This window comes from Mauremys reevesii, unplaced genomic scaffold, assembly GCF_016161935.1.
Source record: "Mauremys reevesii isolate NIE-2019 unplaced genomic scaffold, ASM1616193v1 Contig9, whole genome shotgun sequence".
NCBI classification, from domain to species: domain Eukaryota; kingdom Metazoa; phylum Chordata; order Testudines; family Geoemydidae; genus Mauremys; species Mauremys reevesii.
Window position 1 is genome coordinate 835,187 of NW_024100906.1, and position 25,895 is coordinate 861,081.

General features: G+C 50.4%; 1 pseudogene; it reads right to left on the reverse strand.

Annotated features, from left to right (window-relative positions):
* Positions 1–7,673: 7,673 nt before the first annotated feature.
* On the reverse strand, positions 7,674–24,472 carry LOC120395040 (annotated as a pseudogene).
* Between the last annotated feature and the right edge of the window lie 1,423 nt (positions 24,473–25,895).

Genomic DNA, 25,895 nt, shown 5'->3' on the forward strand with positions numbered 1-25,895 from the left:
TAACGCCTGAGGTGTCCACACTGGCAAGGCACTTAGAGCACCCGGACCCCGTGGCTGGAGCACCACTGGTAATCCACCTCCACGAGAGGCATAGAGCTTACTGCGCCCAGGCTGGAGCACCGTGGTGCCAGTGTGGACGCCCTGGTCTATTACTGCGCTCTGATCGACCTCCAGGATGTGTCCCACAATGCCTGTTCTAGCCACTCTGGTCGTCACTTTGAACTCTACTGCCCTGCCCTCAGGTGACCAACCGTCAGACCCGCCCTTTCAATTCTCTGGGAAATTTGAAAGTCCCCTTCCATGGAGTGCTCTCAGCGCATCTTTCCAGGTGACCCTGCCTCCATGCGCCAGGACATCCCCAGCATGGAGCAATGCTGAGGTGCTGGACCTCATCAGTGTTTGGGGGGAGGATGCTGTCCAGTCCCAGCTGCGCTCCAGCCGTAGGAATTATGATACCTACAGACAGATATCAAGGGCCATGATGAAAGGGGCCATGACCGGGACACAAGCATTGTTTCCAACTCAGTCTTGATGCCTCCTTAGCCATCAACAATGAAGGTCCAGAGCAGCCAGTCACTACTGAGGAGGACTGGATCAACATCAACAAAACAACCTATAAAACTGCTGTCGAAGTACTGGGTTTCCAAACATGCAAACACAAGGACTGGTTTGACAACAAAGATAAAGATGCCTGTGATCTTCTTGATGAGATGCATGTGACATACCTGGCTTGGATTAATGATAAAGAGAAAGCCTCCAGGAAATCAGCATACATTTGAGCTAAGCAGAAGACACAAATCAAATTACGGCAAATGAAGGAGGACTGGTGGAAATGCAAAGAGGTCAAACTTCAAGATGCAGCTGACAGCAACGATTTTAAAGCATTCTATGATGGGCTGAAGGCAGTCTCTGGGCCAGCTGATGCTGGCTCTACACCAATGCGCTTTGCTGAGGGCAGCACTCTGATTACAGATAGTACTGAAATCATTGATTGCTGGGCCAAACATTTTTGCAATCTATTAAACCAGACACCAACTTTTGACAGCAGTGTTCTTGAAGAGATTCCTCGGTGGGATAATGATTCACAGCTGGTTACACCCCCAACTCTTGATGAGGTACAAAAATCCACCAACCAGATGAAATCTGGAAAGGCACCTGGCGGTGATGCGACCCCATTGGAGATTTACAAAGCTGGTGGTGGCCAATCCATGCGTCATCTCACCCGTTTATTCATCATCATTTGGGAAAAAGAGCAAGTTCCACAGGACTTCAAAGATGCCCTGATTGTACATATATACAAAAGGAAAGGTGACCATGCATGCTGTGACAACCACCGAGGCATCTCACTGCTGTCTCTAGCTGGTAAGATCCTGGCCCGCATCCTCTACAATCGGCTCTCATTACATGGGTTCACAAATGGCATCATTCCTTAAAGTCAGTGTGGATTTCATGCTGATTGAGGCACTGTCAATATGATATTCACTTCCAGGCATATCCAAGAAAAATGTAGAGAGCAACAGCAGGATCTCCACATGATTTTCATCGACCTGACCAAGGCATTCAACACGGTCAACAGAAACCGGCTTTGGAAGGTACTTGGGTGAATGGGCTGTCCTGAAAAATTCATCAATACAGTTTGGTCCTTTCATGATGGTATGCTGGGTCCTTTCCTTGACAATGGAGAGACATTGGTACCTTTTGAAGTATCAAATAGTACAAAGCAAGGATGTGTTCTTGCTCCTCTCCTGTTCAGCATCTACTTTTCAATAATGCTATTCATTGCTTTCAAGGATTACAAGTTGGGCACACCCATTCAGTTCCAAACTCATGGCAGCGTCTTCAATCTCTGAAGACTTCAGGTTCGCACCAAAGTGTTCACAACAATCATCCATGACCTCCTCTTTGCTCATGACTGTGCGTTGTTGGCTCATTCAGTTGAGGATGCACAGAAACTTTTTGCAAAAACAACGAGGAGTCCTTGTGTCACCTAGAGACTAAGAAATTTATTTGTGCATAATCTGTTGTGGGCTATAACCCACTTCATCAGATGCATGGAGTGAAAAATACAGTAGGCAGGTATAAATATACAGCACATGAAAAGATGGGAGTTGCCTTACCAAGTGTGTGGGGTGGGGGTCAGTGCTAACGAGGCTAATTCAATCAGGGTGGATGTGGCCAATTCTCAACATTTCATAAGAAGGTCTCCTGATACAGATTAACATGGCTACCCCTCAGAAACTTTTTGATCATTTTGCTAACTCTGCTCACTGTTTTGAACTCACTGTGAACCTCAAGAAGACAGAGATTATAGAATCATAGAACATTAGGGTTGGAAGAGACCTCCGGATGTCATCTAGTCCAACCCCCTGCTCAAAGCAGGACCAACAACAACTAAATCATCCCAGCCAGGGCTTTGTCAAGCCTGACCTTAAAAACCTCTAAGGATGGAGATTCCACCACCTCTCTAGGTAACCCATTCCAGTGCTTCACCACCATCCTAGTTTAACAGTGTCTCCTAATATCCAACCTAGACCTCCCCCACTGCAACTTGAGACCATTGCTCCTTGTTCTGTCATCTATGTGGAAGCCAGTAAATAATTAACAAGGATTTGAAGAGATCTTAATGAATGTTAGTTAGCAAGAGTCAGGCCATACTGTAACCTTAATGACGTAAGACTTGTAGGAGCAAAGATAGTGCGAGGCGACAGGACAGGAACTGTGTACAAAGTTATTATGACCTTGCAATCACTAACCAAAATGCAGGCTTGCTTTTCTTAGGATTGAGACAAATAAGATAAGCCTTTTTGCTATGTATAAACAAAATGTAGTTGTTGCTTTTTACTGTCTGTATTATTGTTAGAAATTGTCTGTAAAAGGTATAAAGGCTTGCTGTGATTGTTTACCAGTTGAGAGACCTGTCCAGGACTGGGGTGACCCTGTGTCCTATGGCACTCTCTCCCTCCATGGTAATTACTGGAGAAATAATAAAGAATTTGATTTTGCTGCACCCAAACAAAAAGCGAGAACTGAGTTTTTCTTCGACATCTACTACCACTGAGAACAGCCAAGTGCCATCCTCTTTGGAACCCCCTTCGGGTAGTTGAAGGCTGCTATCAAATCCCCCACTCTTCTCTTCTGCAGAATAAATAAGCCCACTTTCCTCAGGCTCTCCAACTAAGTCATGTGCCCCAGTCCCCTAATAATTTTCATTGCCCTCCACTGGACTCTCTCCAATTTGTCCATATCCCTTCTCTAGTGGGGGGCCCAAAACTGGATGCAATACACCAGATGAGGCCTCATCAGTGCTGAATAGAGGGGAATGATCACTTCCCTCGATCTGCTGGCAATGCTTCTACTAATACAGCACAATATGATGTTGGCCTTCTTGGCAACAAGAGGACACTGGTGACTCATATCCAACTTCTTATCCACTATAATCCCCAGGTCCATTTCTGCAGAATTATAGCTCAGTCTGTTTGGAAAGAGCCCAGCACTCCCGTGATCACTGCTGCTGATACTGTGCTTAAGGCTGTTGACAAGTTCTGCTACCTTGGAAGTGTACTCTCCTCCGGTATAAACACTGACCACATTGTGACTGCTCATGTAGCCAAAGCCAGCGCTGCTTTTGGAAGATTGACCAAATGCCTATGGAATGACCCTGGTCTTAAACTTCATAGGAAGGTAGCAGTTTGTCAGGCAGTTGGACAGTCACTAGTCGTCCTGACTGTCCTGTTCCATATGCGCTGCCTCAGGAAGGTCGCCCATGTGAACGGGTGGGACAGAATTCCAAACACGGAGGCCCTTAAGCTGTGTGGTATCATGGGCATGGAAGCAATGCTTATGAACTAACAGTTTTGCTGGACTGGTCGTGTTATGAAGATGGATGACACATGGTTACCAAAGATGGTCTTCTACTGACAGGTTGTTTGTGGCTGGGTGTGGGGAGAAGAGGGGAGGTGCAGTGCGGCTGTGCCGGGCCTGTGGCTCCTCCAGGCAGGTGCGGCAGGCTCAGGGCTTCAGCCAGCACAGGGCTCCTCTGGCATAGGGGGGCACTCAGGGCATCTCTGGGTGGGGGGATTGTAGCTCTGGCCCTGGGGGGGGAGGGGGGCAAAGGGGTTCCGGTCATGGTGGGGGAGGTGGATGGGGCAGAGACAGGGGCTAGCCTCCCCAAAGGGGGGCTCCACCCACCACCCATTGTGTTAATCTTTTTGCATTGAGTATTTAGTCAGAATTAAAGGTCTTGTGGGTTTTTTGTGCTAGAAGGCTAAATTGATGATGGAGTCAGGGATTTCTTTGACACAATCCTGTTTGTTTACAATGAACATGCAAAGTCCTGTTTCCCTGAACACAGCAGGAATCAAACAGCCAGAGGCAGCAGGTTTGTATAATTTTTAGTGGTGCCCAGAACGGGTCCAAGTCCCGCCCTCCCCCACGTACCTGCCTTGTAAAGGTTGGGGGTGAGGACTCTGGCTCAGGGGTGGAGCTGGGGATGAGGGTTTTTGGGTGTGGAGGGGCTCAGGGCAGGGACAGAGGGTTGGGGTGGGGGGTGCAGGCTCTGCTGGGGGTGCGGACTCTGGGGTGGGGCTGGGCAGGGGATACATTGGTCAGTTGGGGTGTGCATATGTGTATGGAGATCCTTCCCTGCAGAGTAATTAAGAACCTGTGAATCTCCCCAGGTGGAAAGTGAAATGACTTGGCCACAGGGGAGCAAGCAGCAAATGCCGCTGCAGCACCCAGAGCAGTTTCAACGGGCAGAAAAACCTCATTGCAAACATGCAGGTTTTGTCTCTGCTGGCAAGCAGATCCCCAGGGGTGATTGCTCTGTGTGTGTGTGTGTGAGAGGGCTGATGAGGACAATGCGGTCCCCTTGGCCGAGGGAATGCACCCCACAGCAAGCAGCAGATGGGGGAGATCTGAGGAGGTGTTGGGGAAGCACTGTGTGTTCATACCAATAGGCACAGATCTAAGTTTAGAACAACCTGAGGTTTAAAAAATAGACTGACAGACGCTGTCAACTGCGCCAGCAATTTATAGCTAGGCATTGAATGGTCAGCGCCAGTCTTGTCACAGCAACAGGAGCTCAAACTTTGTACAGTTTCACTTGTGCAGGAGGCAGGCTGCCCCGGGGCTGGGGCCAGAGAGGAGGACTCCCGCTCCCACTCCCAGCACTCACCCAGGCCCAGAGTCCACTCCGAGATGCCTGCCAGGGGGCGGGGGAGCTACCATTCTCCTCCTCTCCACAGACACAGCAGTCACCTGCCGCCGGCCCTGCTCCCTTACAGCCAGGCTGCAGCGGCAGCCGCCAGTGAGGGAGAGCAGAGAAGAATTGTAACGTAAAAGTGGAGGGGAGGGGAGCTACCATTCTCCTCCTCTCCACAGACACAGCAGTCACCTGCCGCCAGCCCTGCTCCCTTCCAGCCAGGCTGCAGCGGCAGCCGCCAGCGAGGGAGAGCAGAGAAGAATTGTAACGTAAAAGTGGAGATAGGGACATGCTGAATCAGAGCACATGAGGGTGGCAACCTGGAAGTGCTGTTCGACCCAGCCTGCTGAGTCCAGGGACATATAAGGGGTCAGCTTGGGAGTGCTGATCAACGCGGTCCTCTCAGATACATCTGTTAATGGGGGTGTACGTGTCTGTTCGTCTGATTCTGGGGCTGGAGGAACCCAGCCCCGGGGAACCTCGCTCCTGCAGGAGAGCTCCATTGGCAGGGAACTAGCAGGAGGGAGAAGTAGAGCTCCGTATGAGAACACAAGTGATACAAGCAGTAGAATGACCAAACCCTAGTAAATGAGCCTACCCCAAAGTTACGGGCAAATCTGGTAACATCTGAGAAGCAGCGTCTATGGTTTCAGCTAGCCATTTCATAAAGGAGCTTGATGGTGTTTTTCTGACATGAGTCCTGAACAAAGGGCAGTTTGAATTAGGGTTTATCCAACCTGTAACAAAACCCTCCCCTCTCAAAAAGGAAATAAATTAACAAATTACCATTGATAGAGTCTTGGGTATTTACATATTGACATAGCTCCTTTCTATCACGATAGTTTTCACAGCAACTCCAATTTGATCTTACAAAATATTGCATATGAGATGGGAGTTTTCCGGCCATGAGCAGACAGCATCTCCTCCCCATACTAGAGTAAAAGCTATCTTCCAAGGTGGCTGTGTTTGCCAAATGATTTTCCAGTCTTACCCTACACCAGGGGTAGGCAACCTATGGCACAGGTGCCGAAGGCGGCACACGAGCTGATTTTCAGTGGCACTCGCACTGCCCGGGTCCTGGCTACCGGTCCGGGGTCTCTGCATTTTAATTTAATTTTAAATGAAGCTTCTTAAACATTTTAAAAACCTTATTTACTTTAATACAACAATAGTTTAGTTATACATTATAGACTTATAGAAAGAGACCTTCTAAAAAACGTTAAAATGTATTACTGGCACGCGAAACCTTAAATTAGAGTGAATAAATGAAGACTCGGCACAGCACTTCTGAAAGGTTGCCGACCCCTGCCCTACACTCCTATCTAGGTCCTCTATTTGGGAAGCTTTTTGTTGTTCTGGACTCCACTCCTGCAAACCCCCCATTCACTGGTCAAATAGATGAGCCTGGAATATTTGCATTTCTGCAAGTTATGGGGAGAGAGTGGAGACAGCTACTTCTTCCTAACCACACCCATCCTCCTGGGGAACCAATTCCTTGCTCTCCGCTTGGGGCAGTGTTTGCCATTCACACCTCAACAAGGCCATCTAGGCTAGCCATGTGCCCAGGCCTGCACGTGATGGTGCTGGGATAAGTATGTAACCCTTCTGCCCCTCTGAGTTGGCAGCAACAAGGGCCGGGTTCAGTATCTAGGGGTTCCGTTTCAATAACACAATGCAAAACTGGCTCGAGCCCCCACCCAGTGACCTGGGACAATTACATACCACTCCCCGGGCACCTCTAGGAGGCAATACTTCCCCTCTCGCAAGCACGGAGTCTGAGTGTAGCAAAATCCTTTTAATAAAGGAGGGAAACAATGCGGCATTACATTGGGGAAACACCACAAACAGGATTCATAACACAAACCATGAGCAAAAGACCCACCTCCAAGTAAGTTTGGCAGTGTCCTTTTCCCCTCAGGGTCTTAAGTCCAAATCACCCCAAAGTCCAACAACCCCAAAGTCTCTGTCCCTGGTCAGTGCTGCCCCAGAGTTCAAAAGTTTATCTGCAGAGTATTACCACCCCCCCAGCCTGGGTGGAATTGGGGGGAGGGCCACACGGAGTGTTAAGGGGCACCTTACATGGGCCAAGGCCAACTGCCCCTGCCTCTCCGTGGAGTTCTGCTGCAGCCTTCACCACGCCTCTGCTCCACCAGCTGCTCCGCTCCTCCAGCCGTCCCCGCAAACTGCTCCGCTCTGCTCTGCTCCACTCGCTGTTCTGTGGGCCGCTCCAAGCATCCCACAAGCTGCTCCACTCCGCCAGCTGCTCCACTCCACCAGCCATTCCATGAACCACTCCAGCTGTCCCTGCAAACCACTCCACTCCAACCGTCCTGCAACTGCTCTGCTCACCACTTAGCAATATATCTTCAGGCTCCCCCACTAGTTAACACAGCATTCAGCAATCTCAGCTCAGTAATTTTAGCTCTTTTAGTAGTTTTAACTCTTAGTGATTTCAGCTTGTAGTAGGGGAGCCCCAGTGCTGGTGCACCATTGGCCCGAAGTGACTTCAGCTCAGCAGCCTCTAGTTAGACTCCTAGTAGAATCAAAATTAGCTCTGATATTCAACAATGGAGAGAAAGAAGAAGGTGCAATTGGTGTGCCAGGCCTTCAAGAGGGGGCCCAGACCAAAAAGGGCCTGTCCCTAACCTCTCTCAATTCACTGGGTTTTTGAACCCATGTCCCTTGTCTAGCAAGTGCTACTTAGTTGACGGTGAGACCCTCTGTCATAAAATAGTCTCATAGTCCTTCATTCACATAATCAGGGTAGCAACACTTTATTCCTCCTACCCCAATAACGGAGAAATTGGGGATCCCACAGCTGTCAAAGTGACCATTTTGGGCTGCCATGGACTCATGCTAGGCAGAGTGGGTGTGCCTATTCAAACAAGATCAGCCCCCTAAGTTCTTTTCCACACTCACTATAATTCACCACCAGATGTCAGGGTAGAGCTCATCCTGACTCTGCTTATAAGTATATGAAGGAGTGAAGAGGCTACAGGAGGGCTAAAGGGAAATGGGAGGTGGTTGATTACAGCAAGGAAACCAGACTTGGGCAATTATCTAGTTTTTGATTGAGAGAAACGCAGTTTATTTGGTGGGATTAGTGGAGGGGTGTTTGGTATTCAAAAGGTAGAAAGGTAAGCATGAGGTATGTGTACTATAGGAGACATTTGGATTTTAAATCTCAATACAAGCCCCTGGGCATTCTGAAGGAAAGGTTTGGGTTCTGTGTGGTTACTTTGTAAAAATCAACCCTGCATAGCCCTGATGACTCAGAGCCCACAGAAAACCCCCTGAGCATCCCAGGAAGCATAACCTTGGGCTGGATAATTGCATTTGTGGGCCTCTGCCCTTGGGGCTGGGTCTAATACATCCAGGGGGACTCCAGGCTCTGGCCTATCTCTTACAAGCATGTCCAAAAATCCATGTTTGTTTATGGTATCACTGTTCTCATGAACAGCTCTTAATTCCTGGAAACCCGGCCCCAGCTGGCAAGTAAAATGAAATTTAACACTTACTTTCATTTTTCTCTTCTTTTATTCGTAGAATAGATCTCCACTTTTCACCAAGTGGAGCTGCATCAAGGGAAAAAAAAACAGCTGGCTGTAATCAATCACAGTTGCCTGTAGCCATGTTGCAATTAGTTGTTTTTTGGTTTTTTTTGACCTTTTATTCGCTAGGCCACTGTAGCAAGATCATGGCAAAGCTTCTCGGAAACCAATAGGGTTTTTGCCTGAATACGGATTGTAGGATTTGAACCTGAGTGAGAAAGACTTGGCAGGGCCATCGGTTACACTAGAAAACTGATTCTTACTTTTATTTGTAGGGGCTTAGGGCACCTCCTTTCTATAGATTGATGGGCAGCTGGGACAGCAGAGGATGGAAAGACACCTGAGTCTCAGGCTATTGCACTGAGAATATTATAGCAAGAGGTGCCTAGACGATTGTCAGTTTGGCCCCAGCTTCCAGTATCTAATGTGTGTCTGGAACGTTAGACGCTCCCCCACTGCATTGGGTAAGTAAAGACTTAATAAGGTGCAAAACAAACCACCATTTATTGAGGGAAGTGTATGGAAGGAGGGAAACCCAGAGGGAAAGATAAACAACAGACACTTCAGTGGTTTCACCATATAGGCATGAAGCCTGGCTCCCAACTACCCTTGGCGACACTATGGGTTTTATACTTGCAGGTCCCAATGGCAGAGGCAAGCAGAAGATGGACGGCAGCTGATGACAACTGGAACCAGTCACCAGGCAATCCATGGGCTCCACTTCTACTGTCCCAATGTAGCTCGAGCAGGGGGAACACGGAACCAGAGCAGATGTTGTGGCTCAGGATCACTCTTCAATCTTCTCCAGGCAAGTGATGCTGGTGTTGACGGTCCTCGGCTGTATCAATGCAAGAGCTGCTAGTGTGGATGTACTTTGCCGACACAAGCAGCATTGTGTGGACAAGCAATGGCAGTTTAATTAAAGCGGCATAACTTCTGTCAACAAAACTCTGTAGTGTAGACGTAGCCTCAGACTCTTCCTGCCTTTCCCCAGGGAGAAAAATCCATTGGCTTGAATGTTGTTCCCATGCTGGAGTTTTCCTTTTTGTAGCTTTCCCACAGATCCTGTTCTATCTACATGTGTCCCTACATAGACACATCTCCTTACCCTTTTCCTTTTTATTTATTTTTCAATTCCAAATTTAGGCAGACTGCTAGGGCTAGATTTTCATACAATTCAAGCACAAGTTTTTACCACAATTACAGACACAGGCGTGTTAAATGCAAGTGCAAATTGCCAATTCTGTTGTTCCTTTATGCCTGTTAGTGCAGTAGTTAATTGGGTGATTACATATGCCCTTTGCACAGATAACTGCCCCCTACGTCTAATTGCAAATGGAGCTCTAGGGGGCGCTGTAGGGCAGAGGCGTCACTGGGCCCATCTCACACACACACAAGGGCAGGGAGAGGCAGGTACCTTGGAGGGGATGACCTCAGAGATGTCCCACACCCGGACCCCGTTCATCTCCACGGGGAACTGGAACGTGACCGAGATGGGGACGCTTTGCTGCCGCAGGTTCTTGACCTGAAACAAAACAAAAAAAAAAACCCACCAGACTCACCATAGAACACTGCAGGAAGAGAACCCAGGAGCTCTGATCTCCAGTCTCTGCTCTAACCCTCAGACCCCACTCCCCTGCCAGAGCTGGGGATAGAACCCAGGAGTCCTAGCTCCCTGCTGCCAGCCTCACCTCGTACCGATGTGTCACTGGCACACTTGCCCCTGCCTCCTCGGTGGACAAGTTGATGTACTGGTTGATTCCTCAAGGCTGGGGGAGGCAAAGGATGGAAAGAAGGAAAGCGACGGGAGTGATGGATGGGGCTGGAGAGTAGCAGTGGATGGGGGCACTGTACTGCAGGGAAGAGTTCAGTAGGGGGCGCTGTGCTGCAGGAAACAGGGTGGGGAGCCAGTAGGGGGCGCTCTCCGCTTGCAGTCAGCGCTGACACCTATGACCAAGTGCAGCACTAGGGGATGCTGTGATGCAGGGAACAGGGGATCCAGCAGGGGGCGCTCTCCCCTCTGGCTCTGCAGTGACCTACCTGGTGAGGATGATGAAGATGCCGTTCTGCAATATCAAGTTGGGAATAAGAGGAAGGGGGACTGTTGGCCATATCGCCAGCCTGACCAGTTCTGGAAAGCAGTATTGTCTGTGCCATACCGGTGCAATGATAATCATAGAAGCTGAGTCTTAGAATATCAGGGTTGGAAGGGACCTCAGGAGGTCATCTAGTCCAACCCCCTGCTCAAAGTAGGACAAATCCCCAAATGGCCCCCTCAAGGATTGAACTCACAATCCTGGGTTTAGATGGCCAATGCTCAAACCACTGAGAGTCTTGTCTGAGCTTCATTAAAGTTCTTGGAATCAGTGGAATTGATGGTTAAGCATAATGAAGGCCAAAGATCCTGAGGTTGGGGATGAATAAAAATATTCACATCCCTAAGAAGGAATCTGGCACCTCTTTTCTGTTCTCGTGGCAGTGGGCATCAGACAAGAGGGAGTTTGCCGAAGGATCATAGTAAGCTCCCAGATGGGCCTCATGAATAAGCAAAACCACTCTAGCAGGCCCAGCAATATGTCAAATATGAACTAACTTATATGGATTGTCATTAACCAATTCTACCTGTGTACCCAGGCTGCCCTTTTCATGAGTTCCTGGTACACCTTATAATTGTCAGGAACCGGGAGGATGATTCAGAGACAGTGGCCTCTGTGACGCCGACAGACCAGGTGCCAGCACATGACACGGCCCCTAAGTCTCAACTGAACACTGACCTGGAGATGAATTTGGCTCACCTGGACAAACTTTTTAAACACAAGGCCAAAATTAGGATGGGGCTAACACCCGAGCATGCCCGTCAGCGGTTCAGAGCCCTAAGGTGGAAACGAGATGTGGCATTTTTCCCGACACGCCTACCACATTGTACAAAATTGGGATGCCTGGATATCAGGAGCAAATGTTAAGTCTCTGGAAGATTTGTCTCTCCTAATACAAATGGAGCAGTCCTTAGAGGGTGTTCTTGAGGAAATAAAAAGGTACATCCTCGAGGGGAAGCCCAAAACTGTAATTTGAGGTGGGGGAGATCAGAACCAAATGGGTGGAGGTGGCAGAGAAGAAAAAAAGCTAGTAGCAGTTGGTGTGGATACCAGAAGGGGCCACCCGAGCAGACACCACACCATTGGGGTCAGCCCAAGGCCCCACCTCAGAAGGAGGAGCCGTCCACACAGCCAGGGAGACCCCAAATGCCCTCTCATCCCACCACCCTGCTCTCCAACCACCCACCTCACCCCACCCCACAGTCAGCTGGGTGATGCTTCAAATGCAATGAGCTGGGGCATGTGAAGGCCAACTGCCCCAAGAGCACCAGCCGACTACAACTCATCACCCCAGGGTCTCACCAAGAGCCTTCAGGCCCAGATGCCTCGCAAATACCCCCAGAGCAAAGGAAAACTGTGAGTGGGAGGAAGATTACTGCATGGAGAGACATTGGAGCGCAGGTGTCAGCTATCCACCAATCCCTGGGGGACCCCAAATTCATCAACCCAGAGGCCCAAGTGATGGTGCAACCCTTTAAGGCCAACTCTTTTAACTTGTCTACAGCCAGGCTGCCTGTCCAGGACAAGGGCTGGTCAAGAATATGAACTTTTTCAGTCTATGACGATTATCCCAGTGCTGTAACTCACCCAGAAAACTATCCAATGCCACACACAGATGAGCTATTGGAGAAACTGGGACATGCCCAGTTCATCTCCACCTTAGATTTAACTATGAGGTACTGGAAAACGCCGCTAGATGACCCTGCCAAGGAAAGGTCAGCCCTCATCACCCATGTAGGGCTGTATGAATTTAATGTGCTCCCTTTCAGACTGCGAAATGCACCCACCACCTTCCAGAGACTGGTGGATAACCTCCTGGCTGAATCTGAGGAATTTACAGTAGCCTACCTTGTCAATGTGGCTAGATTCACGGGCAGAACACCTGGAACACCTCCAAGATGTTTTCCAGCGCATAAGGGAGGCAGGATTAACCATTAAGGCCAAAAAATGTCAAATAGGCCTAAACATAGTAACGGTACCTTGGACACCAGGTGGGCAAGGAACTATCAACAGGCTAAAGTAAATGCTATCCAAAATTGGCCTATTCCTAAGTGAAAGAAACAGGTCCAATCCTTCTTGGGCTTGGCTGGGTATTACCGATGATTTGTACCAAACTACAGCAAAATTGCCACCCCGCTGACAGACCTAACCAGGAAAAAACAGCCAAATGCAGTTCAGTGGACTGAAAAGTGTCAAAATTCCTTTAACCAGCTTAAGGTAGCCCTTACGTCTGACCCTGCACTCAGGGCCCCGGACTTCGACCAACTTTTTGTCATAACCACAGATGCGTCCGAGCATGGTGTAGGAGCAGTTTTAACGCAGGAAGGACCAGATCAACAATTCCATCCTGTTGTGTTTCTCAGACAAAAAAACTTTCTGGGAGGGAAAGCCACTGGTCAGTCTCGGAAAAAGAATGTTACGCTATTGCGTATGCTCTGGAGAAGCTACGCCCATACATTTGGGGATGGCGTTTCCATCGGCAGACTGACCATGCTGCACTGAAGTGGCTTCACACAGTCAAATAAACTAACAAAAAACTTCTTCGGTAGAGTTTAGCTCTTCAAGACTTTGATTTTGAAATACAACACATTTCAGGAGTCTCTAACAAAGTGACTGTTGCCTCTCTTGGAAAGGTTTCCCAGAATCAGCTGGGTAAAAATGTCCCTGTATTCTAAGTCATTGTAGTCCTTGAAATGTGAAAAATACTGTTTAGTTCTTCATGTAATTAGTAGTAATATTAGAGGTGTGGGTATCTTATTAACTCTGTTTCCTAAACCTCCAGGAAGAAATCCCAGCCGATGTGGACATGACTTGAACCAGGCTGGCCAGCACTATCTGTGATTGGGGGGGGGGATGATAAATGAAGGGGGAAGGGGTAGCTCCCTTTTATGGACAGCCAGCCAGCCACTTAGCTACAAAATCCCTGTTAGTAGCTGTTCTCTACTTGCATTACCTGTAAAGGGTTAAAAAAGCCCACAGGTAAAAGGAAGGGAGTGGGCACCTGACCAAAAGAGCCAATGGGAGGGCTAGAACTTTTCTAAATTGGAAAAAAACTTTCCCTTTGTCTGTTGTTCTCCGGAGAGAGGGGACAGAGCAGAGACAGTGCTAAAGCTATGCCATAAAAAGCTGTGAACCAGGTCTGAAAACCACCAGATCACACCTAGAACTACCCAATTTGAAACCCTAGATATGTAAGTAGATCAGGAAATGTCTAGGAAGACGCGATTAGGTTCATCTCTTTTATTTCTGTAACGCTTGTGGACTCCCCTGTGCTAACCCCCAAATGCTTTTGTTTTGCTGATAACCATTCTTTACGCTTAATTATTATATTTGCTCTTTTTAAAAATCTAGCAATAGCTTAAGCTCCAGGTTTATTTTCATTTTTAATAAAATGAACATTTGTTTTCTTTCCCAGCTCTTCCCCAGAGGGAGGGTGAAAGGGCTTGAGGCAGGGCTGGCTCCAGGCACCAGCATTCCAAGCTGGTGCTTGGGGGGGCAATCTGCAAGGGGCAGCAGTCCCTGTGTGTACCCCACAGGGAGGAACTCCCAAGTGCACCTTTCTGGGTTCACAGGGGGTTTTTGCAGTTGGATGGTGGCAGCATGTACCCATCCAAGGTCAGATTGAAGCTGTAACCTTGGGAGTTTAATACAAGCCTGGAGTGGCCAGTATTCATTTTTAGAATCCTTGCGGGCCCCCACCTTCTGCACTCGAAGTGCCAAGGTGGGGAATCTGCCGTGACAGAGGGCCTGAGCTTCACAAACTGTTAATACCCCCTCTGGAAAAATGCCGTTCTATAGATGTGACAGCGAGGATGTGTGGCCTCCCTCTGAGGCTGACAGGGAGGGACGGCCATGCTCTCCTACAGCGGGATAAAGCAGTGGTGCCCTGTCTTGCACAGTAGCACAGTCTGTTTAAAGAAACACATACATGCGAAGTGCTTTCCACTTTGATTTATTATCAATAGTCACAGGTGGTTTTAACATGAGCTGTTTGACCCCCATCCTCCCCTCCGTCCATTTCAGTGTCTCCCCAGGAGCTGCAACGTTCTGCATTTCTGATGCTTGCAGACGAAGCTACGCTTTCAATTTTCACTCGTTCCCGATGGTGAGGCCTGAGAGTGTCAGTTCAAAGTTTGCTTCGCTGCAAATCTGTGTTTCCAGCGTAGTAAGAACACCTAAATATCATTTTTAATCTGCAGACCACAAAGGTGAGTTTCATAATTGCTATTTTATGGGTGGGGAAACTCAGAAACAGATGCAAAATTATTTTCCCAAGGTCACACAGTGAGCGAATCCACAAGGGGGTCATAGTTAAGGATATTTCCCATGGCAGTTTTTAAGCAGGCAATCTGATGAAGAGGGCAAAGTTACAGAAATGTTACTATAAAGTACGTCCCTACCGTCAAATAGCGTTTGCATTTCAAGGCTGCTTCATGGAGCAGCTAGTCCTGGAACCCACAGAGGGAGAGGCAATTCTTGATTGGTCCTAAGTGGTGCACAGTATCTGGTCCAAGGCCTGGTCTACACTGGGGGGGGCAGGGGTCGAACTAAGGTACGCAAGTTCAGCTACCCAAATAGCGTAGCTGAACTCGAACTACCTTAGTTTGAACTACTCACCCGTCCAGATGCCACGGGATCGAAGTCCGCGGCTCCCCCGTCGACTCCGCCACTGCCGTTCGCGGTGGTGGAGTTCCGGAGTCGACGGGAGCGCGTTCGGAGTTCGAACTATCGCGTCTAGATGAGATGCGATATATCGAACTCTGAGAAGTCGAACGCTACCCGCCGACCCGGGCAGGTAGAATAGACGTAGCCCAAGAGATGACTATAACATGATGGCTCAGTGATAGCCACCATAATGTAATTAAATTGAACAACCTTGCGGGAGGGGGCGGAAATAACCCAAGAAACTCGCCACGATAACATTTAACTTCAAAAAGGGGAGCTACACAAAAAGAGGAGACTAGTTGAATGGAAATAAAAAGGAACAGCCACAAGAGTGAAATGCCTGCAAGCTGCATGGAAACAATTTAAAACACCATAAGAGGCCCAAACTCAATGTATACCCCCGCCTCCCCAAAAACCGGAAAAATGTGACCACTGCTAAACAGCAGAGTAAAAAGGTTGATTAGAGGCCAAACGGCATCCTTTAAAAAATTGGAGGTCAAATCCTACTGAGGAAATTAGAAAGGAACAAACTCTGGCAAGTCCAGTGTAAAAGTATAAGGAGGCGGGCCCAAAATAAATTGAAGGCTAACAGGCAAAAAACTACCAGCAAGAAGCTTTTTTTAGAAGTAGGGAGGCTGCCAAACCACCAGTGGTGCCACTGGACCATCGGGGTGCTAAGGGAGCACCCAAGGAAGACAAGGTCATTGTGGAGAAGCTCAATGAATTCTTTGTATTGGTCTCCATGGCTGAGGAGGTGAGGGAGATTCCCACACTTGAGCCAATCTGGTTAGGTGACAAATCTGAGGAACTGTCCCACATTGAGATGTCAGTAGAGGAGTTTTTGGAACAAATTGATACATTAAACAGTACTAAGTCCCCAGGACTAGACGTGAGCCACCCAAGAGTTCTAGAGAAAGTCAAATATGAAAACCCAGAACTACTAACTGTGGTACATAACCTATTATGATGCCCCAGGACTTGAACTCAGGCCTACACATCCCCAGACAGCTGCCACATCCTGGCTAACCCCCAATAGCTATTGACCTCAAGTGGGCTGAAACACTACTGGGGTTACATGAAACATCCACGATCGCTCTGACTAGAGTACTGCCCGGCTCTGCTGATTGGTCCTACTACGCTATTTAAGCCAGGAGGCAGAACAGGATGTTTGTCTGAGCAACAAGGTGGATTCCTGCTGTGGTTGCATTGGACCCTGCTTGTGCCTGCCTCCTGCACCCATCCCTGCTCCTGGTTCCTGCCTTACCCCCAGCTTCACTCTTCTTCCCACCATGCTCCTGCTCTGTGCTTGATTCTGGTCTCTCCTCCTGTCCTTATGCCTCACCTTCAATCCTCAGTGACCCATCCTGGCTTTGACCCCCATCCTCTTGACTTCTGATCCTGGCTCTGGAATTTGGCATCCGACCTTGGCTCTGACCTTCAGCTTCGATTCCTAGTTCTGACTCTGGCCTGACCCCAGGCTCTGATAACTGGTAGTTAACTGGTGCTGACCCTTGGCTTCATTCCCCAACCTGGATGACTGCTCCACCCACTAGACTTCACTCCCGCTCTACTGGGCCAGACCACCTACACCCCAGTCCATAACACTTATCCGTTAAATCAGCCTCTGTAGCAGAAGACTGGAGGATAGGCTCCAGAGGTGATCCTGGCAATTACAGGCCAGTAAGCCCAACTTCAGTACCAGGCACATTGAATGATCAGACACACAGATAAGCATGAATTGATGGGGGAAGAGCCAACATGGCTTTTGTAAAGGGAAATCCTGCCTCACCGATCCATTAGAATTCTTTGAGGGAGTCACCAAGCAGTCACCTAGGGCACTAACATTTGGGGGGCAGTGACCGGATGTTCGGCCACCGCGGTCATTAGCGGTATTTCGGGGGTGGGACCTTCTGCCGCCTAGGGTGCCAAAAAGGCTGCCGGCGCTCCTGACTGTGACCTGGCAGAAGGAGGTAGCAGTGTGGCACTGCTCACCCCGTATGGTACAGATCAATTTAGATAATGTTTTCACCCCTCAGTCACAGGGCTGAGAAGGACAGGAACTGGCCCAAAAAAGGGACAAAATTGGCCTCATAGACACATTTAATCTCCCCTCCCCACCCTTTAGGATGGCGAATTACATTCTGCAAGAAAAAAAACAACTTCACGTTCAGGTTGAATTTCTAACAACCCAGATTCCACAAGATCAGCAAAATGCCTCTTCCAGAAATAAGAGGTAGAAAATAAACTCACTATCTGCCCCACTCTGAGGCCCTACTTTGAGGCCCCACTTCTCTACCACAGCAGAAGTCCTGTTCAGAGCTCTGAATGACGCTTACCTCCACATTTATTTCTCAGGCCTGCCTCTGCTGTGGATCTTCTCATGAATAATAAGGTATGTCCTGGAACTAAAGCTTTTCCATCAGTTGGGGCATTTATAGGTAACCCGCCATGTGGATTCTTTGGTACCTACTAAGCTCTAAGCTGAGACAGAAGCTCTGGCTACAGTTGGGGCATTTATAGGGTCTTTCCAATGCATGGGCTCTCTCTCTAAAGAGCCCAAAATGCTCACAGTAGCATCTCCCAGAATTGGGTCACCTGTCAGGTTTACTCCTGGGCGTGGGCCCTCAGATGCCTGCTAAAATTTGGCCAGCCACTAAAACTCTTCCCACAATCGGGACAGTTATAGAGTCTCTCTCCTCTGGTGGACAACAAGGCTGGAACTTACACTGAAGCTCTTTCCACAATCATCACATCTATAGGGTCGCTCCCCGGTGTGGGTTCTCAGATGCTGGGCATGGTGGAGCTCTGACAGAAGCCCTTCCCGCAATGAACACACTTGTAGGGTTACTCGCCTGTGTGGATGCGCTCATGCCAGGTCAGGACGGAGGGATCACTGAAACACTTCCCGCAGTGGGCACATTTATGGGGTCAGTCCCGTGTGGATCCGTTCATGCTTGATCAGGACTGAGCGATCGGCGAAGGCCTTCCCACAGTGGGGGCATTTGTAGGGTCGCTCCCCTGTGTGGATCCTCTCGTGTTGCACAAGCACAGAGCGGTGTTTGAAGCTCTTTTCACACTCGGGACATTTATAGGGTCTCTCACCCGTGTGGACCCTCTGATGGTTGGTCAGCGAGGAGCTGTGGCAGAACACTTTCCCACAGACAGGGCATTTGTAGGGTTTCACGCCTGTGTGGATCCTCTGATGCTCTAGGAGGTTGGAGGTCTGAGCAAACCTCTTTCCACACTCATCACACCTGTAGGGTTTCTCGCCTGTGTGGGCCCTGCAGTGCTTCATCAGGCTCGAGTTTTGCCCAAAGCTCTTCCCGCACTGGGCACATGTGTAGGGTCGTTCCCCTGTGTGGCTCCTCTGATGGCGAAGGAGGTTGGAGCTGTCGGCAAAACTCTTCCCACACTGTAGGCATTTGTAGGGTCGCTCCCCCGTGTGGGTTCGCTGGTGCTCTAGGAACTTGGAGCTCTCAGCAAAGCTCTTCCCACACTCACACCCATAGGGTCGTTCCCCCGTGTGGCTCCTCTGATGGCGAAGGAGGTTGGAGCGGTCAACAAAGCTCTTCCCACATTGGAGGCATTTGTAGGGTCCCTCCTCCATGTGGGTTTGCTGGTGCTTCCTTAGGGTCGAGCTCTGCTTAAAGCTTGTCCTGCAGTCAGAACATTTATGGGGGTTTTCTTCCATGTCTCTCCCCTGGGATGGAAGGAGGGGATGGGGGTGTCTCTCTCTGGTGCCAGCCAGCCCCGTACGGACTCAGGCTGGTGTCTCTCCCTGCTCAGGGCTTTGGAGCTCCCCGCCAGTGGCCTGGGCAGCTCTGGGCTCCAAGTCCCGGCCGGACGCGGATTCCCTCCTTTGTTCTCACCTCCGGGACAGGACGGAAACCCCGCTCCGACTGCTGCCCAGGGCGGGCTCGGCTGGGGGGGCCCTGCTGGGCTCAGCGGCACAGACCCCCCCGCGCTGCTCCAGACCTGGCTGCGGGGAGGGGGGTCTCTCCGCTACCAGCCGCGTTTCGGCTCCGACCCCCCCGGCCCTGCGACCACTTCCTCCAGGCAGCGATGTCCTGCCTCGGCCTCTCCCCGGCGCCCCCACTCACCGCCCAGCAGCCGGGGCGAGCCCTTCCCGGGCCCGCTGCCTGCAGACTGGGACTCGCCCCTCTCGGCGCTGCGAGCCAGGCTCGGAACCCAGGCGTCCGGAGCTCCCGACCTGCCCTAGTCCAGCCCCCTTATGGCACCACGTGCCCCGGGAAGGGGCGGGGTTCGGATTAACCCTTCCCTGCCCAGGCGTCAGGGGCAAGGCTCTGGCGAGGGCGGGATTTATAGCCTGGGCATTAGCGCGTCGCACCGTCATGCTAGGACGCGCCCACGGGGGCACTGGCAGGCAGCCAGCCCCTGTGCAAGGGAGCCCCGGCCCCGATCTCACTGAAGGCCTTATCCACCCTATGGATGTTCAAGCACAAATGGACACAGTCCCACAGGGATCCCTTCTCCCACGGAAAGTGCAGCTGGGCGAGATGTTGGGACCCTGAAGTTCCCTGGCAGCTGCATGGAATATTGGGGCCCTGAGGGTTCCGAGGTGAACAGAATGTTGGGGCTCTGAGGGTTCTGAAGCAACTGGATGGAATGTTGGGGCCCTCAGGGTTCTGAGGCAGTGGTGGGTGAGAAGCAGACAAACTTGATTCCACAGGAAGGGGTTTCATGCCTCACCCTTTGACCTGGGGAGGGGTGTGGCAGGGGTACGTATTGAGGCTCTCAGGATGGGATGGTGGAAGCCCACCCATATCTAAGGCACCCCTCTTCCAGCCTAACGGTGGGAGCTACTGGACCCAGCTCTCGAATGATTTTGAGGGACAACTAGTGGAAAAAAAACAGGGATACAAATAATTGGTTCAAAAACCTAGATCCAGGTGGGGCACCAAGCAGAGAACCCCAGACAGCGCTCACACCCATGCTTATGGCTCTGTGAAGAAGCGACCAACTAATATCCCAGGTGGGCCGTGGGACTAGCGTGAAATATGCGCTTGCCCACCAAAGTTCCTCACCCTCCACAGGGGATAGGCTGTTCCACTACTTGGTGCTGGGGCAGGACACAAGGCTGAGGAAGTGAACGGTGTGGAGCACAAGCCTCAACAGCTGTTTCCAAGGCACAGTTTGGAGCTGCATAACACACAGCTGGCTCAGGTGGTGCATAGAGGGTAGCAAGGGAGGCTCACGGGTCAGGGGCCTGATTGTACTTGGGGTGGATAGCTAAGGAGGCAGAAATTCCGCATGGATTCATACTTCCTGTTCCCCACCCCGACAACTGCTTAGGAAGTTTGCCCATTGGAACTGGACTATGGCCACTACATCATTTCACTCTGGGGTCAATGAATGCTCAGCAGAAGGGCTTTGCATTAGGTAGGAAAGGCAACTGTTAGTACTCAGCAGATGGGTCTAACAAATATTTATTAAGGCAAAACACTCAGCAAGTTGTGATCAACTACTTACAAGTGGGAATCTCCTTAGGACAATTGCAGTCACTTCCAGCATCAGACAATACAGCTTCAACCTCCCTTTGTTACACAAACTTACTTATAATTTTTATTCTTTTCTTACATATGGGTATTAGTCTCTCATTTCCCTGTTAACTCTCCTCCCACATCAGTACAAGTTTAATGTTAGTTCAAACTGGTCTTTTCTAGCTTTTTAGTCACTGGATCTTTTCTTGTTCTCACGACCATGATTGCTCTGCAGTTTCTTACACATACATAGCTCTGCTTCTGCTGTTAAACGTTATCAGAACAAACTCTTAAAATCCACAGCAGGCGTCTGCCTTCATTCCCAACAGCTCTAGTTCACGTTTTGTGATTTTGTTTTGTATTGTGACCATCTCTCTCTTGTTTCTAGTGGAACATCTATCTTTTCCCTCAGTAAACCTTTTGTTTTTATTAGAAGTGCTCACAAGTGCTATGCGAGTGGTGAGGTAAGGTCAGACTCGTAAATTGGGGTACACTGCTCCTTTGGGAGCAGAGGATCTGGGATTTCTGTGAGTAATCAGTGTCAGGGGCTGGATGTCACAAGGGGGATGCTTCAAGGAGACTACAGTGCACCTCTTGTTACCTGCAAAGTAAAGACAGAGCTAGAACAGCTCAGAAGAGAGTGTTTGGTGTCTGAGCAACATAACTTGGTTGACTTAATTTTTGAGTGTAGACCTGGAATTAGGAAGAAAAAAATGAAATGGACAACTACAAAACGTGGAGCACTGGGTAGCAGTAATGCTACTGAAAAGGATCTGGGATTATAGTGAATCACAGATTGGATACGAGTCAATACAATACAGGCTAATATCGTGCTGGGATGTATTAACAGGAGTGTTGTACATAAGACATGTGAGGTAACTGTCCTGCTCTACTCAGCCCTGGTGAGGCCTCACCAGGATACTGTGTCCAGTTCTGGGCACCACACTTTAGGAGAGATGTGGACAAACTGGAGAGAATCCAGGAGGAGAGTAACAAAAATGATCAAAGGTTTAGACAACCTGATCTATGAGGGGGAAAAACGGAGCATATTTAGACTTTACAAAAGAAGATGGGAGGGGAGGACCTAATAACATTTCAAATATAGCAAGGGCTATTATAAAGAGGACAGTGATCATTTGTTCTCCATGTTCACCAATGGCAGGACAAGAAGTAATCAGCTCAGTTTTCAGGCAGGGAGATGTTGGTTAGATATTGGGAAAATCTTTCTAACTCTAAGGATAGTTAAGCACTGGACCAGGCTTCCAAGGGAGGCTCTGGCCTCCCTGTCCCTGGAATTTTGGATGAACAGGTTGGACAAACAAACACAGGTCAGGGATAATCTAGGCAGAATTGGTCCTGCCTCAGTACAGGGGGCTGGACTGGATGAGCTCAGGGGGTCCCTTCCAGACCAACTTTTCTTTGCGAGGAATGAATGGTGGTGCTGTATTGCTCCCTGTCTCTCCAAAGATGGTTTGGGATGAGAAGAACCTAAATATATGGAGATATACACCTATCTCATAGAACTGGAAGGGACCCTGAAAGGTCATTGAGTCCAGCCCCCTACTTTCACTAGCAGGACCAAGTACTGATTTTGCTGTAGACAGTCACCCCCGTCAAGGATTGAACTCATTACCCTGTGTTTAGCAGCTCAATGCTCAAACCACTAAGCTATCCCCCCTGAGCTCTACTGGAAGTACCTTGCCTGATACATCCTGGGATTGTGTTTGCCTTTTCAATGGTCACATGACATTGGGGCGCATAGGTATCCCAGCAATGGTGTTTATAAAACTAAAAGGTTAGGAAAGTAATCAAATGCCCTCCCCACTCTAACCAGTAGACCCCACATCATCCCAGAGCTGGGATGGAACCCAGACATCCTGACTCCCAGCTCCTCCTCTAACCCACTAGATCCCAACTCCCACAGCAGGGAATAGAATCCAGGTGTCTTGACTCCCGGCCCCCTGTGTTAACACAGTAGACCCAACTTCTCTCCAGGTGCAGGGAATAAAACCCAGGAGTCCCGACATTCATCCCTCCCGCTGTTCTATCCCATTAGACATCACTCCCTTCCTAGAACTGGAAATAGAACCCAGGAGTCCTGATAATCCAAGACCCCTGCTCTCGCCACCAAGGTCTGAGCTCCAAATTAAGCTTTCTTCCAAATTTATTCCTCAGGCCCATCATGGGTATGTGTCTTCAGATGTCTTGTGAAATTTGGCCAGTCACTAAAGTGCTTCCCACAGTTGGGACATTTACCGGGTCACTCCCCTGTGTGGATCCTCTGGTGCATAATAAGCCTGGAGCGAACACTGAAGCTCTTCCCACATTCATCGCATGTAAAGGGTCGCTCCCCCGTATGGGTCCGCTGATGCTGGGTGTGGTTAGACTTCTGGCTGAAGCTCTTCCCGCAGATGACACATTTGTAGGGTCGCTCACCAGTATGGACCCTCCGATGGCCTGTCAGCGAGGAGCTGTGGCAGAACACTCTCCCGCAGTCGGGGCATTTGTAAGGTTTCACGCCTGTGTGGATCCTCTGGTGCTCCAGGAGGTTGGAGGTCTGAGCAAAGCTCTTCCCGCACTCATCACACCTGTAGGGTTTCTCGCCTGTGTGGGCCCTGCAGTGCTTCATCAGGCTCGAGTTTTGCCCAAAGCTCTTCCCGCACTGGGCACATGTGTAGGGTCGTTCCCCTGTGTGGCTCCTCTGATGGCGAAGGAGGTTGGAGGGGTCGGCAAAGCTCTTCCCGCACTGGGCACACATGCAGGGTCGCTCGCCCGTGTGGCTCCTCTGATGGCGAAGGAGGCTGGAGCTGTCAGCAAAACTCTTCCCACACTGCAGGCATTTGTAGGGTCGCTCTCCTGTGTGGGTTCGCTGGTGTTCTAGGAGCTTGGCGCTGTCGGCAAAGCTTTTCCCGCACTCACACCCGTAGGGTCGCTCCCCGGTGTGGCTTCTCTGATGGCGAAGGAGCTTAGAGCTGTCGGCAAAACTCTTCCCACACTGGAGGCATTTGTAGGGTCGCTCCCCCGTGTGGGTTCGCTGGTGCCGCCTTAGGGTCGAGCTCTGCTTAAAGCTTTTCCTGCAGTCAGAACATTTATGGGGGTTTTCTTCCATGAGGGCGGGGTCGTCTTTACACTGGAAGGGGTGGGGGGGGGAGTGTCTCTCTGGTGCCAACCAGCCCCGTACGGACTCAGGCTGGTGTCTCTCCCTGCTCAGGGGTCTCCCCGCCAGTGGCCTGGGCAGCTCTGGGCTCCAAGTCCCGGCCGGACGCGGATTCCCTCCTTTGTTCTCACCTCCGGGACAGGACGGAAACCCCGCTCCGACTGCTCCCCAGGGCGGGCTCGGCTGGGGGGGCCCTGCTGGGCTCAGCGGCACAGACCCCCCCGCGCTGCTCCAGACCTGGTTGAGGGGGGGAGGGTCTCTCCGGTACCAGCCGCGTTTCGGCTCCGACCCCCCCGGCCCTGCGGCCACTTCCTCCAGGCAGCGATGTCCCGCCTCGGCCTCTCCCCGGCGCCCCCACTCACCGCCCGGCAGCCGGGGGGAGCCCTTCCCGGGCCCGCTGCCTGCAGACTGGGACTCGCCCCTCTCGGCGCTGCGAGCCAGGCTCGGAACCCAGGCGTCCGGAGCGCTGCCGGGCTCGCACCCTGCTCCCGACCTGCCCTATTCCAGCCCCCTTATGGCACCACGTGCCCCGGGAAGGGGCGGGGTTCGGATTAACCCTTCCCTGCCCAGACGTCAGGCGCAAGGCGCTGGCGAGGGCGGGATTTAGCTATAGCCTGGGCATTAGCGCGTCGCACCGTCATCCACCCAGGGGGGCACTGGCAGGTAGCCAGCCCCTGTGGAAGGGAGCCCCGGCCGGGATCTCACTGAAGGCCTTATCCACCCTATGGATGTTCAAGCGCAAATGGACACAGTCCCACAGGGATCCCTTATCCCAAGGAATGTGCAGCTGGATGAAATACTGGTTCTCTGCCCTGAAGTTTCTGTGGCAGCTGCACAGAATGTTGGGTTCCTGAGGGTTCCGAAGCAACTGGATGGAATGTTGGGGTCCTGCGGGTTCTGAGGCAGTGGATGACTGAGAAGCAGACAAACAGGTTCCACTGGAAGGGATTTCATGCCTGATCATTTGCTTTGGTGGGTACTGGGGATGGGTGGGCCTAAAGGGAGGGGCTACTGAACCCAGGGCTGATATTATTTTGAGGGACAGCAAGTTAAAAATACAGGGACATGAGTGAAAGTCACCATTTCAAAGACAAGGATTCAGAGGGGGGCGCTGAGCAAGGAATCGTGGACAGTGCCCTGCTCCTCAAAGCCATCCAGGGAGCCAGTGGACATGGACCTGAGGAACTCTGCCTGGAGATGTGATTTAAGGGAGGATTGGAAGTAGGCCCTGTACTTCCAGAGCACCTCGCTGTCCAGCTTCCTCCTCCTGGTCTGGTGGATGGTCATCTTGGCCAGCACCAGGAGGAGCTCCACAACATAGGGTACTGAGGTTTCTTTCTTTTGCTCTGTGCCATGGAGATGCTTGCCCCATGAGACAGCCAGTATTTTTCCAGCCCGAAGGGTCAAGATATACAAGGAGAGAAAAAGGCTCCTCCCACCTCTTTCCTGTCCCTTGTCTGGACTGTTGAATTCTAACAAGGGAATTCTGAACAAAAAGACTGTGGTCCCGCCCCCCCCCCCCACCCCACCCCAAACTACTTGGGCAATCCAGAGAGATTTACAGAAAACCGGCAGATTTAACATCCCTGCTATCTTCTGGACTATATGCTATATAATTCAACTGTAATGTACTTTATCTGTTTAATCTTTTAATAACTCTCATTTCTTTTTCTTAGTTAATAACCTCTAGACCGCTTACTAAAGAATTGGCTATCGGCATGGTTT